Source organism: Triticum aestivum, chromosome 7D (assembly GCF_018294505.1).
Source record: "Triticum aestivum cultivar Chinese Spring chromosome 7D, IWGSC CS RefSeq v2.1, whole genome shotgun sequence".
NCBI lineage: Eukaryota > Viridiplantae > Streptophyta > Magnoliopsida > Poales > Poaceae > Triticum > Triticum aestivum.
Window position 1 is genome coordinate 538,110,786 of NC_057814.1, and position 6,576 is coordinate 538,117,361.

Consider the following 6,576-nt stretch of genomic DNA (forward strand, 5'->3'; position numbering starts at 1 on the left):
CTTTGATAATTTGGTATGTGGGTGGACCGGTGCTTGGGTACTGCCCTTTCTTGGACAAGCATCCCACTTATGATTAACCCCTATTGCAAGCATCCGCAACTACAAAAGAAGTATTAAGGTAAACCTAACCATAGCATGAAACATATGGATCCAAATCAGCCCCTTACGAAGCAACTCATAAACTAGGGTTTAAGCTTCTGTCACTCTAGCAACCCATCATCTACTTATTACTTCCCAATGCCTTCCTCTAGGCCCAAACAATGGTGAAGTGTCATGTAGTCGACGTTCACATAACACCACTAGAGGAAAGACAACATACATCTCATCAAAATATCGAACGAATACCAAATTCACATGACTACTTATAGCAAGACTTCTCCCATGTCCTCAGGAACAAACGTAACTACTCACAAATCATATTCATGTTCATAATCAGAGGGGTATTAATATGCATAAAGGATCTGAACATATGATCTTCCACCAAATAAACCAACTAGCATCAACTACAAGGAGTAATCAACACTACTAGCAACCCACAGGTACCAATCTGAGGCTTTGGGACAAAGATTGGATACAAGAGATGAACTAGGGTTTTAGAGGAGATGGTGCTGGTGAAGATGTTGATGGAGATTGACCCCCTCCCGATGAGAGGATCGTTGGTGATGACGATGGTGATGATTTCCCCCTCCCGGAGGGAAGTTTCCCCGGCAGAACAGCTCCGCCGGAGCCCTAGATTGGTTCTGCCAAGGTTCCGCCTCGTGGCGGCGGTGTTTCTTCCTGAAAGCTTGCTTCTGATTTTTTCCAGGGTAAAAGACTTCATATAGCAGAAGATGGGCACCGGAGGCCTGCCAGGGGGGCCCACGAGGCAGGGGGTGCGCCCAGGGGGTAGGGCGCGCCCCCACCCTCGTGGATGGTGGGTGGCCCCCCTCTGGTTGATTCTTTCGCCAGAGTTTTTTATTAATTCCAAAAACTGCCTCCGTGAAGTTTCAGGACTTTTGGAGCTGTGCAAAATAGGTCTCTAATATTTGCTCCTTTTCTAGCCCAGAATTCCAGCTGCCGGCATTCTCCCTCTTCATGTAAACCTTGTAAAATAAGAGAGAATAGGCATAAATATTGTGACATATCGTGTAATAACAGCCCATAATGCAATAAATATTGATATAAAAGCATGATGCAAAATGGACGTATCACCCCCAGGCGGTGATTTTCCGAGCCCCTGGAGGGTCAACGGCTAGAGATGCTCTTAGATAGTAGGATAGTTATTTTTAGGTACCCCGCTATCTAGTTTTCAGTAAGACCACTCCTGTTAGTTTTCAGTAAGATGAGACCACTAATGCAAAACAGACCGGAGAATCTCAAACCGGAGCACCCCTGTCACCAGCAGCCCGCGTTGGAGTGGTGGCGAGGGGTAGTAAAAGGGCGATGTCGACGGCGTCGGCGGGAACTGGGACGGGGTCGACACTATGCTAGCCCGATGGCGCTCCAGCTCGCGGCGGAAGGCGGGGAATGCGAGGAAGGACGTCTTGTCATCGTCCGGAAGGCGGCCGGCAATGCCTCTATCAACGCCACACTGCATGCGATGCAGCCTCCCATGCGGCACCTGGTCCGGGAGCTGGCGCAGCTCCCCCGCCTCGGCATCCTCGTCCGCCAGCTCGCCGCTGGGGAGCACGGGCTCCATCGAAGCTGCAGCCATCTCGTCCACCGAGCCGCGAGAGAGGAATTCAGAGGAGACGATGGGGAGTGGGGAAGACAACGGGGTCGCACTAATTGTGAATTGGTACTTGTCATGGTGGGTGTATTACGGATTTTTAAAATTCAAAATTCAAATATTTGAGATACACGAAAAACATTTTTGTTGATGAACATTTCTGTCACCAAGGGTCCAAGGCATCCTGTTGTAGCTTTGTGGTTATCGATGCACCTGAGCTTTGTCATGGTGGCGAGAGCCCGTGCCGGCAAACTAGGCGTGGACATTAGAGTTTGAGATGGAGCGCATCCCACATGGGCGCGGACGTGAAGGAGCCAAGTACTGAAGTACACCATTGGCCCTCCAACAGCTGAGATAGCTGGGAGCAATGTAGTGTTGCTGCGAGGCATCACATTCTAGAATACTCGTTCTACTCACCTTGTCGTAAGTGTTCTCTTCCTGACATCTCCTATTCTCAAGCTAGCATTCCTTTGCACGAAAAGATCGTCATGCATGCTTGTTTTTCTATTCACACTAGATAATTGATGTCTTGAACACATGTAACTGGATGAAGAGGGGGAGGGGTTGTGACTGTATGTAGATATTATATTATCTTGCGATAATACAACTTTGGTGCCATACTAGGATGGCTTCTTTGGTTGTTTGGATGTTCTTGTACCTCCTATATATATGCCACGAACCAAACAATGGATTATTTATTTTAGTTGTAGGTGCTTTGTCCATCAATTGCGAGATGTCCTTGCAACTGCTGAGATCATACCATGTGACTCTGATCTTCAAAAACACTATTTCCATGTACATATCTATCACAGACCATGGCTGAAATATCCTTTCAAACGCTACAGATGACACATATCCCAGGTGGTTTATTAGTTGGATAGAATTCCAGACAAGACATGTCCCTTTCTCAAACCTCTAAAAAAATACTTTTGAGGTGAATATTGCCATAGAAACTAGATGATTCCCCGCGCGTTGCTGCGGAAAATATTGCCTAAAGTTGGTGTTTTACTCATAATGACTGTCTTAAAAGGATCAACAAAACAATTATAGATGATTCTGCTGACAACAATACTTTAGAATGATACATGACTATTGATACATATGTAAGTAAGGTCAATCATCCTACTTATATCATTCAAAATATGGACAACAGACAAAAAATTGGAACAGAGGATATTATGGTCAATTACCCATCAAACCAACTGGTTAAAGCTTTTAAATATATGCTACCATCTCTGATTCTTGTGCGAATGGAAAAAACTACCAAGCTGCAACTCAAACATCACCACCTTGACCACAAGTCTTGATTGTGCCTAATCTGCATTAGAACCCCCATGTAAATTTACTTTAATCCATCCCACAACAGGACGTAAATGAATGTCATACAAATGCCATTAGTCCTGAAAGAATATTAAGACTTTCACCTTCTAAAGACTCTGTAGTGTTTAGTTGTAGTTTCATCAGAAAGCTCCCTCTTATGAGTAATACTATGGATTGGGTAACATAACTCTGCAGAAAAACAACAAACTAAATCCACTGATTGGTGCATTGCCTTTAACAAAATGGATTCATTGAGGTGGTGCCAAGATTGCAAAATAAAATAGCAGTCTAATTCTCATGTTTTCATCCATTCTCTAAAGGATAATTTGTAGTTGAGATGTGAGACACAGTGAGAAATAGAGAAGAACTGAAAGACTGCACTTTTCTGAATTTTGATATCTCATAGTATGTATAATCATTTCCATCTACATCATCATCCATGCTTGACTGGGCAATTATCAAGTTGAAGTTGTATGTTAGTCAAAACAACAGAAATCTGTAAACATCGAGATACTTCTGTTATTCATAGAAGATACATTTAATTTGCACTGCAATTAGTTAATATAAGAATGAAGATGTGATGGTCGACAAAGAAGATTATGGATGGCACATAAAAAGAACGTCTAGCCTTTTACATAGAAATTCGTCGAATATCTTCAACAATACACAACATTAAGATCTTGGCAAATATGATTCTCAAAAGGGAATGGAAGAATGGGAGTTGCATCGAGTGGATGATAGCAGTGGCGAATCCAGGACAAAATTGGAGGGTGGGCTCAAAGTTAACGGCGAAAAAAAACGAAACGATCGCTTGAAGAAAAACATCATCTCATAATTCTTTTGTCCAAATAAGCTAAGATTTTCCCAGATTACTACTAGAAACATGTAGTATAGTATTCGCTGGGATTTTTCTGGAATTTATGGAAAATATTAAATTTTGAACCAAATTTTGAATCTGCCTATCTAAATAGCCTTGGGACAATGTTACAGTAGTATTTATGAAAAATTTCAGTAAGGACTACAATCTCCTTGTCCAAATATGCTCAAACTTTTGCAGAAACATGTACTCCCTCCGTCCGAAAATACTTGTCATTGAAATGGATGTATCTAGATGTATTTTAGTTCTAGATGCATCCATTTTAATCCATTTTGATGACAAGTATTTTCGGACGGAGAGAGTAGTATTTATTGGAATTTTTCTGCAACGTGGTGCGCCGCCGGCTGCCCCAACACTGACCAACGCTTGGTCTGGAGCCCTCGACCTGGAGCGTGAGCAGTGCGTGCGGCGTGCCTGGAAGTCTGGATGCGTGCGTTACGTGCTTCGTTGCTTTGGTTGGGCAGTCCTCCGTGTTGGTTGTTGCCTGTTGTTGCGCTCATAGGCTAAGCAGAGAAGAGTAGTAGTATAGTAAAAAGAAAAAAAAATTGGAGGGTAGGCTAGAGCCCTATGAAGCCCATCTACTGGACTCGCCACTGGATGATAGCATTGCTTTCCTCGATGGTTCATGAACATGGTTGATAAAATATAGGCTGTGCACAAACAAAATATCAGGGAAAAATAGATCAATCGATAGCATTTTTTGTATATCTTATTTGACCTTTTTTTTTCCTGAATCTCGGGTGTACCTATGTATGTGAAATATTGAGTAAGCACATGACACCATGAAACTCTTCAGTGTGGCTGAGAAAATAAAATGAGCAAAAGTACCACGGAATATTCAATAAAGTTAAATCCTTATCTTGAGAAACCATAATGTTTATAATTTATGCCCCCATGAAAAGTTCATAATTTATGGAACACCATTCAGTTTCAGTGATCTCTCATTGACCATACGAAAGATGAAACTCTAGAATAATTTATAAATGCATCCATACAAATATGTCCTTTACCTAAAATCTATTATTCATTCTTTTGGATATAGCTGACCATTTATGCTGAATGGCCCTTTATCTAAAATCTATATGAAACACTTATACAGTGTTTAGTATAGATGAAATTATTGCGGAATTCAGGAAGAAAAAAAAGTGAGCCATCACGATCAGCACTAAAACATGTATATGACTTACCTGAGAAACATAAATATGCATATACCTTCAGATCGTTGCATGTGTGCGAAGTAATCTGCGGTAACAAATTGAAAATTAGGAAGAAAAAACGTTCAGAGTTAGACTACAGAAAGCAACACATCAATTCGAAATCCCTTGAGTTATTGCAAAAAGAAATTGTTTACCAGCTAGAACGCAATGTGTATAATCTGTCCACCAGAAGCATGAAAAAAGACAGCGATTTCAGTACCCCTTTCAGGAAAGATGCAAGAGAATTTATTAGAGAGAGAGAGAGAGAGAGAGAGAGAGAGAGAGAGAGAGAGAGAGAGAGAGACTTCATAGAAGGTAAAAATCAGTGGAATAACTTCCTTCTTGTTAATTTATAAGACTTGGAACAATGAATATACTCGATTCAGTCAACTTTTAGTACCTACGTATAACATCATAGACAACTAAAAGAGGATGAACGGTGTGCTGCCACCTATCCATCACTGGCCTCGCCTCGTACAGCCACTCGTGCGTCCACCGCTTCCTTCCGCGTCTTGCCGTCGCTGCCGCCGGGGAGGGTTTCCTCTTGGATGCGGCAGTTGCTAGTTGAGGCATGGTGTCCATTGCTGTTGGATGATTGTCACCAAACAAATCAGTGTCACACCAATCGCGGAATCACTGAATCCACGAACCATATGATGCATCTGCAAGGCTCATCAATTTACCTTTGAATCCACCAATCCACGAAAGGCAAAAAAAGAACTTCAAATCTGGCTTCCCATGTTCAGATCGGGGCTCCTCTCACCTTCTACATGGGCGATGCGAAAGCTGGTACCGCCCGCGACTTCTCCGGCACGGCGCAGCGCATCGGTAGATCAGCCGGCAGGGCGTACGTGGACCGGCAGAAGGTGATTGAGAAGGCGGGTTGCGCTGCGAGGCAGAGAAGGGTGCGGAGAGATTAGCGGATCGAGATATAGGAGAGGATGCGGCAGTCCTTACTGCTGCTGGTGGTGGATTGTCTTGGTTCGGGAGTTTCGGGAGTAATAAAATCGCTTCCCTATTTGCTTAAGTCCTAAGACTTTTTCTAGTTCCAGACACTAATCAAAAAAACTCTTCAATAGAGTTTTTTTCTAGTCCCTATAGAAAAAATCCCTTCTGTTTGGTTCCTAGGGACTTTTTAGGGACTTTTCCTAGTCTCTGGGACTAAAAAGTCCCTGAACCAAACACCCCCTAACTCTTCGTTGGTTCATAAGGCAAAAGATCAAACGACTTGTCGCTTTGGTGACCAGGGAGATGGCTACACGATTTGTATTTGTTCATTATTATTTTTGGCTGCTGTGGCATATTTGCTGAGTTGGACAGGCTACATGTCAAATGTAATAGCATAGTGGGGATGAACTATTTAGTGGGTTGCTCCTATTTAGGTGATGATGTGGCATGGTGATGATGTGGATAGTGTGCATGTTGAGAGAATAGATAGAAGTGGGGAGCAACTTCTTAAGAATGTTAGATAACCT

The 6,576-nt window shown here is 42.7% G+C and overlaps 1 long non-coding RNA gene across 1 annotated transcript; it reads right to left on the reverse strand.

Moving 5' to 3' along the window:
* Positions 1-2,857: 2,857 nt before the first annotated feature.
* On the reverse strand, positions 2,858-6,076 carry LOC123167827 (uncharacterized). Its single transcript, XR_006484111.1, has 6 exons — positions 5,785-6,076; positions 5,502-5,685; positions 5,257-5,280; positions 5,093-5,147; positions 3,133-3,217; positions 2,858-3,026 (listed from the first exon to the last, which is right to left on the reverse strand). It is a non-coding gene; the product is annotated as an uncharacterized lncRNA (long non-coding RNA).
* Between the last annotated feature and the right edge of the window lie 500 nt (positions 6,077-6,576).